The sequence below is a fragment of the Dasypus novemcinctus genome, chromosome 5 (genome assembly GCF_030445035.2).
Source record: "Dasypus novemcinctus isolate mDasNov1 chromosome 5, mDasNov1.1.hap2, whole genome shotgun sequence".
Taxonomy (NCBI): Eukaryota; Metazoa; Chordata; class Mammalia; order Cingulata; family Dasypodidae; genus Dasypus; species Dasypus novemcinctus.
Window position 1 is genome coordinate 18,244,428 of NC_080677.1, and position 13,136 is coordinate 18,257,563.

Genomic DNA, 13,136 nt, shown 5'->3' on the forward strand with positions numbered 1-13,136 from the left:
CTTGGATTATTCCACACAACTGTGACTCTGTCCCTACCTCTGGGAAAGGAGAAAGTTGGAAGAAGCTTCATCCATCCCTGGGGCAATGAGGGCAACTTGAGCCTCCACAGTTTATAGCATCAATTACATCCTTGGCTCCTACTTCACAATCAGCAAGGGAGAAAGGGCAGAAAGCCCTAAAGTAAAGAGAAAAACTGCACCCAGAATAAATACTCTAGTAAGCCAGATGCAAAGACACCAACAAAAAATGACAGTCCACCCCAAAGAACAGGAAGCTATGGACCAGTTAAAGGAACAAGACAAGCCTCCAGATGACATACAGGAGTTGAGACAACTAATCATAGATGTTCAAATAAATCTCCTTAATAAATTCAATGAGATGGCTAAAGAGATTAAGGATATTAAGAAGACACTAGATGAACACAAAGAAGAATTTGAAAGCATGCATAGAAAAATAGCAGATCTTATGGGAATGAAAGGCTCAATAAATGAAATTAAACAACACTGGAATCATATAATAGCAGAGTTGAGGAGGCAGAAGAAGGAATTGGTGAACTTGAAAAAATGGCCTCTGAAAGTGAACATAAAAAAGAACAGATGAAGAAAAGAACGGAAAAAACTGAACAAGGTCTCAGGGAACTAAACAACAGCCAGAGATGTGCAAATATATGTGTCATGGGTGTCCCAGAAGGAGAAGAGAAGGGAAAGGGGGCAGAAGGAATATTTCAAGAAATAATGGTAGAAAATTTCCCAACCCAATAGAAGGACATAGATATCCATGTCCAAGAACCACAATGTACTCCCATCTGAAAAAATCCAAATAGACCAACTCTGAGACATATACTAATCAGAATGTCAAATGCCAAAGACAAAGAGAGAATTCTGAAAGCAGCAAGAGAAAAGCAATGCATAATCTATAAGGGATACCCAATAAGATTAAGTGTTGATTTCTCACCAGAAACCATGGAGGCAAGAAGACAGTGGTGTGATATATTTAAGATATTACTAGAGATAAACTTCCAGCCAAGAATCTTATATCCAGCAAGACTGTCTTTCAAAAATGAGGGCAAGATTAGAAAATTCACAGATAAACAGAAACTGAGAGAATTTCTAAGCAAGAGACCAGATTTTCAGGCAATACTAAAGGGTGTGCTACAGCCTTAAAATAAAAGAAAGGAGAGAAGGGCTGGAAGAGAGGCTAGAAATGAAGATTTAATCAATAAAAGTAAAAGTGTCAAAAGAGTGGTGAAAATAAAATATGGCAGATAATACTCAAGTAGTCAAGAATTAACTTAAACAACGATATAAAGCACTTGTATTCAGGAAACTGCAACCCAATGTTAAAAGATCAAAAAAGTCCTAAATAAATGGAAGAACATTCCATACTCATGGATTGGAAGACTAAATATCATTAAGATGTCAGTTCTACTCAAATTGATATAGAGTCAATGCAACCCTGATAAGAATTCCACCAGCATTTTTTTAAAAATTGAAAACACAATTAGCAAATTTATTTGGAAGGATAAGGAGTACTGAATAGCCAGAAACACCATAAAAGGAAAATCAAACCCTCATCTCCAGACTTTAAATCATACTACCAAGCTATAGTGGTAAAAACAGCATGGTATTGTCATAAAGACAGATATGTAGACTAATGGAACCAAACTGATGGTTCAGAAACAGACCCTCACAGGTATGGTCAAGTGATTTTTGACTAGCCTGTTAAACCCACACAGTCCATTCAGCAAAATGATCCTGAATGAACTGGATAACTATAGCCAAAAGAAGGAAAGAAAACCCCCATCTCACACCTTATCCAAAAATTAACTCAAAATGGATCAGAAACCTAAAAATAAAAGCAGGAACCATAAAACTTCTAGAAGAAATTGTAGGAAAATATCTTTAAGACATGGTGGTAGGAGGTGGATTCTTAATGGAGATAAGAGAAGGACTGAGATGGACTACTGATGTTTAATGTATACAGAAGTTTTAATTAGCTTAATGTAAAAGTGTGGAAATGTATAGAATGGATGGTAAAAATAGTAATAGCTAGTTTATAAATAGGGATGTGGCTGAAAATGGTAGTATTGGGATGTAAACGCCAATTGACAGAATGCTAGAGAATAACCTAGGAACTGGATAGCACAGTAAACCACAAGGTGTATAAGAATTGGGGTTGATGGTACAGATGCAAGAGTGTCCTTTATGAACTAGAGCAAATGTATATCACTACTGCACAATGTTGGGAAAGCATGGAAAAAATACAACTGGAATGACTTATGGACTTTTGTTAGCAGTAATAATATAATATTCTTGCATCTATGTCAAAGATGTACTGTGTTGATAATGGGGCAGTATGGCAAATGTGAGGCAAATGATACCATGGACATTGTAACAATCAGATATTATCTTATATGTAACAAATGTTCCACCACAGTGTGGCCTGTTGATAGAGGGGTTTGCTTGGGAATTCTGCATATGTGCGTGATTGTTTTATAAGTTTATAACTTCTGTCTTAAAAAATATATTTAAAAAATAATAGTAACATGTGTTGGGGAAAAAACACACCAAATGTAATAAGGACTATAATTAGTATTAAGATTTTGACAATATTCTTTCATAATTTGTAACAAATGTCTCATGACAATGCATGGTGTTGGTGGAGGGTTAATGTTTGAGACCCCTGTATAATGTTATGCATGTTTGCTTTGTAAGTTCACAACTTTTACTTTACACTTAATTTTTTGTGTTGTTCATTTATAAATGACATAAAGATAATAATAATGGAGGAGTTGGGGGAAATTACTTTGGTTAGTATTAATACTTTGACAATGCTCTGTAATCATTAGTTAAAAAGGTTTAACAACAACGTAAGGTGTTGGTGGTAGGGTGAGTTACGAGAGTCCTGTACGATGTTATGTATGTTTGTTTTGTAAGTTCACAGCTATTATTATGCTTATTGTTTGTGTATGTTTGTGTGTGGGTGATATATTTCAATAAATTAATTTTTTATAGAAAGAGATAGGCTGACAGAATGAATAAGAGAACATGAGCCAACCATATGCTGTCAACAGGAGACTCACCCTAGAACCAAGGATGCAAATATACTGAAAGTGAAAGGTTGAAAAAAGATATTCACATAAATAGTAACCAAAAGAAAGCAGGGGTAGCTATTCTGGTGTCAGACAAGAGACTTTAAATGCAAAAAAGTGATAAGAGATGCAGGAGACCATCATATATTAATAAAAGGAACAGGTGATTGAAAGGAAGAGTCTAAGGGCATATATAGTAACAAAAGGAAAAATCCACGAGGAAAGAGTCACAGTCATATATATCTATGCAACTAACCAGAGTGCCCCAAAATACAGGAAGCAAACTCTGACAAAACTGAAGGGAGAAATAGAGGTCTCTACAATAATAGTTGGAGACTTCAACATGTCACTCACATCAATAGATAGACCAACTAGGTAGAAGATGAACAAGGAAACAGAGAACATAAACAATATGAAAACAAGCTACCTGACAGACATAAACAGAATATAGCACCCCAAATCAGCAGGTTATATATTTTTCTCAAGTGCTCATGGATCTTTCTACAGAATAGACCACATGTTGGGCCACAACATACATTGATCAATTCAAAAAGGCTGAAATTATACAAAACACCTTCTCTGATCATAAAGGAATAAAGATGGAAATAAATAATATGTGGGAAAGGGGAAATTTTGCAACTATATGGATGCTAAACAACACACTCCTAAACAATTAGTGGGTAATAGAAGAAAGTGCAAGATAAATTAGTAGATATCTCAGGACAAATAAAAATGAGAAGACAAATTATCAAAACTTATAGGATACAATGTAGGCTATGCTGAGAGGACATTTATAGCCCTAGATATCGATACTAAAAAAGAAAAAAGAGCTAAAATCAAAGTTCTAACTGAACAAATGGAGAAACTAGAAAAATAATAGCAAACTAAACCTGAAGGAAGCAGAAAAAAAGAAATAAATATTAGAGCAGAAAAAAGGAAAGTGAGAAGAAAAAAAAAACTATAGAGAGGACTTCCAGGAAGACAGCATAGAAAAGCTAGGCAGAGCTCAATGCTCTCACAAAAATAACAGAGGAAGGGCAAAAAGCTATCTGAAGGAGCTGTTTTGGGGATCTGCAGACCAGGAGAGTGCTGCACATCATCCAGGAGGGAGAGGAATAGAGAGACAAAGAAGCCACAGGAAACCCATGAGTTACTCACCCCTGTGGTTAGGAATGGCACATATACTCCACCCTCAAGGAGTATATGTAAAACCTCTGGATCGCTGCAACCGAGTGGGAAAAGAACATTCTCCTCCCTGGAAGGAAGAAGGGTCTGGCAGAGGATGGAGAGTGTTTTTATTCAGAAAGTGTGGCCAGCTGAACCCCGGAATCTCAAAAAAGATCCTGGAAAGCACTGAAGCAGCCTCAGGGAGAAGGGAAGGGGTATCCAATCAGCCAGGCTGTTTTACCCAACTGCCCTGGGGGGAAAAGGAACTAGATCAGTGAAGCGGTAGTCAGGCACAGGCTCCTCACAGCCGAGGAGATAAGGAAGTCAGGAGAAATAGCCTGCAAACTGTTAGAAGCATAACTCACCTGAGGGAAAAGAAGGTGGGTAGAGCAATATAAGCTTTCAGAAGCCTACCTAACCTGTGGAGTGGGTGTGAAGAAGTGCCTGCCTAACATATACTAGGGCCGTGGCTTGATTCCTGATACCTCCTAAGAGAAGGGATCCAGAGAGTGATTCAGGCACCTTAAGACAGGAAACTTATAGACTGAGTTTTTTTTTTTTGTTTTAGGCTTTTTTATCTGTTATTTTATATATATTTTTAATTCTTTATCTTATTTGCTAAAACTGGGTGTGTGGAGGGTAGGCTGCAGGGTGATTGACTGATAAGCACCATCAGTCTGAGATGGTTCCTAGAGGCCTAAGATGGAAATCTGTTTTTCCTGGGATTTGATTTTTTTGTTGTTTTTCTCTTTCTTTGTTTTCTCTTTTCTTCTCCTTATTTTTTCTCCTTAGTTTATTTCTTTTCTTTCTTTCATTTTTTCCCTCTTTTGTTGCTTTTCTTTCATTCCAACCTCTCTTGTTTGGTCTTCATTTTTTTTCCCATCTTCTCATCTTATTTTATTTTGTTTTTATTTTATTCTATTTTTTCTTGTTTCATTTTTTTTCCACTTTTTTATTCTTACGTCTTTGTACTTTTTATATTTTTCACTTCTATTATTTCTTTATTTTCCTGGCTCTTTAATGTTTCCCTTTCTATCTTTTTAAATTATTACTATTATCATTTTTCTCTTCTCTCTTTCCTTTTCTGTGGTCTTAATATTTTTTCAAGGGAACAAAGACAACTATAAAAATATAGAGTAAGTGGAACCAAGTAGTGAAGAGGAAACTTAACACAAAATAAAATAAAATAAAACCCAAGAAAAGAAAGAGAAGCTTACCATCTGAATAAGCCCATCAATATAAACAGATGCCTAGACACACAAAAAAAATTACAAGCCATACTAAGAAAGAGGAAGTCATGGACCAGTCTAATGAACAAACTGGAAAAAAAAAAAAAAAAAAAAAAAAAACAGACGGAGAAGCAGAACATGGAAAAACTAATCAAGGATGTCCAAAGAAAAATCACGAATCAACTTAATGAAGTGAAGGAAGAGATGAGGATATTAGGAAGATACTGGAGGAGCATACTGAAGAAATCAGGAAACATACATAAAAAGATAACAACTCTGGTGATAAATGACACAATGCAAGAAATAAAAAATATACTGGAAGTATATAACAGCAGAATTGAACAGGCAGAGGAAAGAATTAGTAATGTTGAGATAGTACATCTGAAATCAGATAGTAGAAGGGATAGATAGAAAGATATAAAAATCCAGCAGGGACTCAGGGAATTGAATGAAAATACCAAACACACAAACATACACATTCTAGGCTTCCCAGAGAGAAGGAAAAAGGGGCAAAAGGAGTGTTGGAGGAAATAGTAGCTGAAAATTTCCCAATGCTTTTGACAGACATGAATGTATATGTCCAGGAAGCACACTCCAAACAGTATGAATCCTAACAGGCCTACCCCAAAATATATACTTATCAAACTGTCAAATGATCAACACAAAGAGAGAATACTGAAAGCAGCAAGAGAAAAGAGATCCATTGCACACAAAGGAAGCTCAATAAGATTAAATGCTGATATCTCATCTGAAAGCATGGAGGCAAGAAGGCAGTGATATGACACAGTTAAGATACTATATTAGTCAGCTAATGGGGTGCTGATGCAAAATACCAAATATCAGTTGGCTTTTATAAAGGATATTTATTTGGGGTAGAAGCTTATAGTTACCAGGCCATACTTTCCCCACCAAAGTCTTTTGCCACAAGTTGGAGCAAGATGGCTGCTGACATCTGCCAGGGCTCAGGCTTCGTGGGTTCCTCTCTTCCCAGAGCTTGCTCCTCTTTCCTCACAATCAAGCTCCTTTCTGTGCTTACTTCCCAGGGCTCCAGCTCAAGACTCCAATCTCCCTTCTCTGTGGTGCAGTTTCTCATGAGTCCCCACCCACCAAGGGGTTGGGGATGCAACGTCCTACTGAGGTGGCCCAATCAAAGCCTTAATCATTATTTAATCAAGTAAAAGTAAAACCTCTGAATCCAATACACTCTAATATCCCCAAAGAAAAGACCAATTTACAAATATAATCCAATATTTCTTTTTGGAATTCATCAATAATATCAAACTGCTACACTCCATCCTCTGAATTCCTAAAAGACATTACAATATTCAAAGATACCATAATTCAGTAACAATTTTGTAACTAAGTACAAAATCATATCATAATCAATTTAAAGAAATACAGTTTGTCTTGGGATCAAGTCCCATCTGCTGTAGACCTCTGAAACTTACAAAACCATTTATCTGCTTCCAATACACAAATGGACAAAGGATAAACATTTTCATTGTCATAAGGAGAAACTGAGAGGAAAACATGAGTCATGGGTTCTCTACAGTTCAGTAAACCTGCAGGACATACTTCATTAGATGTCAAAGTCAGAGTCATTCTTAAGACAATGGTTTCTTCTCCGTGGGGTCACATGGGGACCCACCCTTTCCATAGGCTTGCCATACAAAACTCATTTGTATTTAATATTTCCCCCTTTTGGTCAAGGTCTTTTTCCAGATGCTTTGATAGTTGGTGCATGATAATAATCCCTCAGTGCCAGGGAGGCTCATCCCTGGGAGTCATGTCCCATACCAGGGGGAAGGTAGTGCATTTATATGGCTGAGTTTGGCTTACAGAGAGGCCACACATTTGCACTGTTTTTCTAACACACAATGTGGTATGCATCTCAATGCCACCAAAAGTGATTCCACTATATAAAATACTCTTTCCCTCCATTCTTTGACTGGAAATAAACTAATGATACATTAAAAGTCAGCATAAATATTACCTTCTTTGTTAGGACTTCCCTAGCACCCCCACCATCACTACTACACAGTCAGTCAACTCCTACTCTGTGCTTCAATAGCAGTTTTGCCCATTCCTTAAATTGATTTGTAAATATTTGATTCTATATGAATTTATTCCTTCCGCAGGACCTGTTGGCTGTCCACAAGTCCTGTTCATCTTTCTACTCCTGGTACTTATCAAAGTACATGAGAAAGTGTTGCTCAAGAGCAGTTTCCTCTCAGTTTTAATTATCACATATGTGGGAGCTGAGGGTATGTGCAATGAAAATACCTGGAAAATTGTGGGAAAGGAGAGTAAAAGAACTCAAGGTATGAAAATAAGACTGCGTGAACAAGATTTTACCACTTTTATAGATTGTATTTGCACTGTTAATTATCCCAGTAACATGTAGAAGGAGGCATCAGCAATAAAGCTTCCATTTTATAACCAACAAGCCAAGGTTAAGAAAGATCAAATAACTTGATCAAAAGTTATTCAACCAAAAAAAAAGAAAAAGAAAAAAAAAGAAAAACAATAAAAGGAAAAAAAAGTTATACAACCAATAATGGTGGAACTGGGACTTAAACCCAGGCCCTCTGACCTTTGCACTCCATTATGCAACCTCATGAAAAAGAGTTCCAGTCCTGACTAGTATTGTGCACAATACAAATTTACACAAAACTAATTAATGAGATATGTCTTTAATACCTATAGGATGGTTTACAGTTTTGAAAGAGCTTTTATGAATGAAAGCTCACATTCATAATGTGAGTGACTCCCAAGGTCACAAGCCTCAAAAATCCTAACAGAGCTTTCAATTATGCTGCATAATATTTTCTTAATTATTAAGCAACTAATATTGATATCAAAACTATGGGGTTTCTGATACATAACTTATGCCAATTATGTATTATTTTATGAGATAATGCATGTAGAAACCTGGCACAGTATCTAACACATAGTAAGCACTCAGTAAATATCATTTATTAAGTTATATAGCTAATCCAAATTCAATTTTTTTCCTGATTCCACTTCTTACCACTTCTGTAATCATTTTCATTGAGAAAAGTTATTTTCATTCTTGGGAATGTGGGCATCACACTCCTTCCAAGGCCTGGTTTTTACATCATAATGCATTTTCTGCCTTAAGTATCTTCAGGGCCTATACTTCTGAAGCTCTAAAGGGAACAAGAAATGACTATTTTTCTCTCTATTCTCTGGTGTCATCCCTGTCTTCAAGCCATGAATACCAAATGCTCTAGATCTGGGGCTGGTAAATTTTTTCTGTAAAGGGCAAGACAGTAAACATATTAGGCTTTGTGGGTATAGGGTTTCTGTTGTAACCATTCAGCTCTGCTGTTGTAACATAAAAGCAGCCACAGATAATGGATAAACAAATGGGCATGGCTGTGTCCTAATAAAACTTTATTTTCAAAGACAGCTTTGACTGGGCCCATGAACCCATACAGGCCCTTGCTCTAGATAACTGAATTGGGGATCAGCAAGGAATCCTAGGAAATGTTAGAGAAGTAGGGGAGTAAGAGAGATAAAGAAGAAAGCTATAGGGAAGAAGATGTGGCTCAAGGGATAGGGCTTCTGCCTACCATATGGGAGGACCCAGGTTAGAACCCCAGGGCCTCCTGGTGAAAAAGAAGAGAAAGCCTACCCGCGTGGTGAGCCAGTGCCATACGGCGAGCCAAGCGCCTGTGCAAGTGCCCACACGGTGATGTGTGCCCACACAGTGAGTTAAGGGCCTGCACAAGTGCCCACGGAGCGAGCCAAGCGCCTGTGCAATGAGCCATGTGCCCACAGAAGTGAGTCATGCAACAAGATGATGATGCAACAAAAGAAAGACAAAGGGGAGAGTCAAGGTGAAGCACAGCAAAAAACAGGAACCAAAGTGGCTCACCCTATAGGGAATCTCTCTCCACATCAGAGGTCCTCTGCATCAAATCCCAGTGAATCCTAGAAGAGAAGAAATAAGAAGAGAAGACCAAAAAGAGAAATAGATACATAAGATACACACAGCACATAGATGCAGACAGCAAAAACAGCAGGGGTGTTGAATAAAATCAACAACAAAAAAAGAAGAAAGCTATATATTTTAAAGTGCTGTTGCTACATACCTGTACAATCTGAAATTCCTCCTATGCCTTGTCCCTCTGTTTTCCCCACTGCCCTCACCTGAGAAGCACTTGGGCCACATCTTCCCTTTTTACTATGCTTTCCATCTTAGCTTTGATGGTTCCAAATATGATAGGTCTCAAGGAGGTCTAATGTTGAACCAAAAAGCTTATTCTGTAATTCCATTCTCACAACCTCCAAACATAATAAATAGTTCAAAACCAAATGACAGAGTAGATCTGAAATGGTGGAGGATTAGAAGGTAGGAGCATGTGGTATCCCACTTAAAGTAGTAAAAGACCCATAGAGGCATTGTTACTGTGGGTGGGGATTCACACTATAACTGAAAGAATACTGAATCCCAACCTGGGGAGCTCTGCCACATTCTTTAATGGAACAACAATCCCCCAAGTGCAGGGGCAATAATTAGTGAAGAAAGATGGTCCATTGATTGGCCCTTGATACCAACAACTATGCATATGAGCCTTTGCTCTTGAAATTGCAACTTACCCTAGTGCTGTAGGGTGCCTAAGAGTTACTTCCTGAGAGCTTCCATGTTGCTCAAATGTGGCCTTTCTCTAAGCCAAACTCAGCATGTAAATGCATTATTATCCCCAGGATGGGACATGACTCCAAGGGATAAGCCTCCTTGATACTGAGGGATTACTACCAAGCGCCAACTAGCAATGCAATTGGAAAAAGACTTTGAATAAAAGGGGGAAAAGGTAAAGACAAATGAGTTTATATGGCTAAGAGACTTCAAAGTGAGTCAGGAGATCATCCCTGTGGTAATGCTTATGCATGTCTCTGCAGGATCTCATAAACTGCCAAAGTGGATACTACACCAAATAGTGGGGCTCCTGAGGGCTCTGGAGACACTCAGGTCCTATGGCCATCACAGACAGCTCCAGAATTTGGTGTCTTGTTAGTGGGCCCTACTTTTTAGTTTGTGCTCCCAAGTGTGACAGAGATGGACTCAGCTGTGACTTCTCTACACATACCTCTTCTGTCCTTTCTATTTGAACCTATAGTTGATGCTAAAGTTGGTAGGTGTACGTCCAAGAGACTTGAATCTTTGGGCTGTCCATGTGCCAATTGGGCCCTGAGCCTCAGCAGAGTTGTAACATCTACTCTTCAGTTCATTGGATTCACTCAGGACAACGAACATGGAGGTGAGGATGGACAACCATCACACCAAGGAACCAAGTCTACAACTGCAAGCAAGAGTCTACAACTGCAAGCAAGAGAGTCTCATCCATCAGTCACATGGAATTGAACCACCCTCCCCCCCCATTAGAGGTGGACTGGGAATCACCACCCCAGAATCCTCAGGATTTGGAAATAAAATATGCACTAGAGTGGGCTTACTAGTTTTTTACTTTAGAATTATTGGTATTCTAGTAATGGAAGAAATTATATCATCAATGTGGAGACAGTGGCCACTGGAGGTGCTGAAGTCAGGGAAAGGGAAAAAGAGATGTAATATGGGGCATTTTCAGGACTTGGAATTGTCCAAAATGACACTGCAATGACAAATACAGGCCATTATGTATCCTGCCATAACCTACAGAATTGAGTGGGAGAGAGTACAAACTATAATCCATGCTAAGTGGCAATGCTCCAAATGTGTTCATCAATTGTAAAGAATGTATCACACTAATGAAAGAAGTTGTTAATGTGGGGAAGGGTGGGAGGTGTGGGGAGTGGGGCATATGGGAATCCCTTATTTTTGTATGTAACATTTTGTGTAATCTAAGTATCTTTAAAAAAATAAAAAATATATATTTTAAAAAGACCCATAGAAATACTGAGATTAAAGACTTCATTGTTAGTAATTGATCCTGTACATCTTCAACTACAACAACTGACAAGGCAAAGATCTAAATAAGGGTATTTTGTGGTGGGTGGCCACAAATATGTTCAATTTAGTGGAAGCATTGCATCCATATGCTGGTTTTGAAATGGGCCTGAGAGTGTGGGGGAGGCAAAGACCCACAATGTATTGTGAGGGAAGAAAAGCAGAAGATCAACGTATGAGAAGACATCAGCACTAGGATGATTCTGGGTGTACTAAATGAGGTCAAGTCTGCCCCTCACTACATTTTTTGGCTTTCCTTGGAGAGCTACAAAATAAAATGTCTGAAAAATCTAGATTGTCTAGGAAAAATGTCTATCTTACCTAAGGAAAATGTGGTCTCCTGGAAACATCTGGGACCATAAAATTTTCATTTCTCAGATTGAAACTTTAAAAATAGTTATAATAAAATCTATTTTTATTCTGAAGTAATAGCAGCAATTGTAACAGAACTCTCATGATTATAACTGTCCTAATAAGAAATTATTCTCTTCAGAAAATATAATTTTCTAATTATATATATGTATCTAAATTTAACTATTAAATAAATTTAATAATTTAAATTCCCTTTCTTCAATCCTTTGGTTATTTCCTAGACAATGTTAGGAAAGATAAGTTAGTATTGGCAGAATGATAAATATATGGTGAATATCAATAAAAAACCAAAAACATAAACTTACTGTATGGAATAGGATTTGACCAAAAAAATTATGAGATATTTTGTCAATCTTTAGTATTGAGTAAATGACAGCTATATTTCCTACAACTATACTACTTCTATAGGATTAAAAAAAATAAAAGACAAAATCTTTTTAATAAAGGGCTTTTAGTTTATACACATAAGAACCGATTTATTCTTGAACAAGGAAATGTTTTAGGTACCTGATACCTAGTTATCAAACATTTGTATCTGCAGGAAACTATCCAAAACATATTAAAACAACAAATCCTTGTGTTTGTGGCATAGTAACCTGAATGTCTTCCATATGTATACCTTGTAGCCTCTTAGTTTAGACTTTTTTTTTTTTTTTTTTTTTTTTTGAGTACTGGGGATGGGGATTGAACCCAGGACCTTGGATGTGTGAAGTTGGCACTCAACCACTGAGTCACATTGGCTCCCCTGAGGTTTTTTTTTCTCAGTTGCTTGAACTGAATGCAGGATCTCCCATATGGGAAGCAGGTGCTCAACCACTTGAGCCACATCCAGTCCCAGACTAGTCTTTCTTATGACCAAATGTTTGCCAGAATTTTTTGCTTTGTATTTTTCTTTTGTGGGTTTTAAGTTCTTACAAATTGGATTTAACTGCTTCTACAATATGGTTTTCTATCAATATCTCTGATCTTTCAGGGTGCAAGCCATCCAAAGAACAGAAATTTTACCTATTTATTTTTTGTCCTTTTAAGTATAAAATTTCTTCTCATCTAGCTTTGCTTCTTTAAATTTATGAATTTTCTCCTCAAGGTCCATTACCATAAGGGGAAACAATTCGGTTCTCATGACAGTTTTTGGACGATGGCTAAGTCTTGGCATGTTTCTCTGGCACAATCTATGAAGCATTCAATTTGTGATGGTTATGAAATAACTGCAGCTTTGACATTAACTAACATTGTCCTCTCTTTCCCTCTTGAAGGTTCCTGGTCCCCAAAAGTTTCTTTTCATTGAGAATCATTACCTCC

At 37.4% G+C, this 13,136-nt stretch overlaps 1 protein-coding gene across 7 annotated transcripts in view; it reads right to left on the reverse strand.

Moving 5' to 3' along the window:
- The window catches only part of SUGCT (succinyl-CoA:glutarate-CoA transferase), an 808,774-nt gene that overhangs the window by 699,852 nt on the left and 95,786 nt on the right, over positions 1–13,136 (reverse strand). The window lies entirely within an intron of this gene.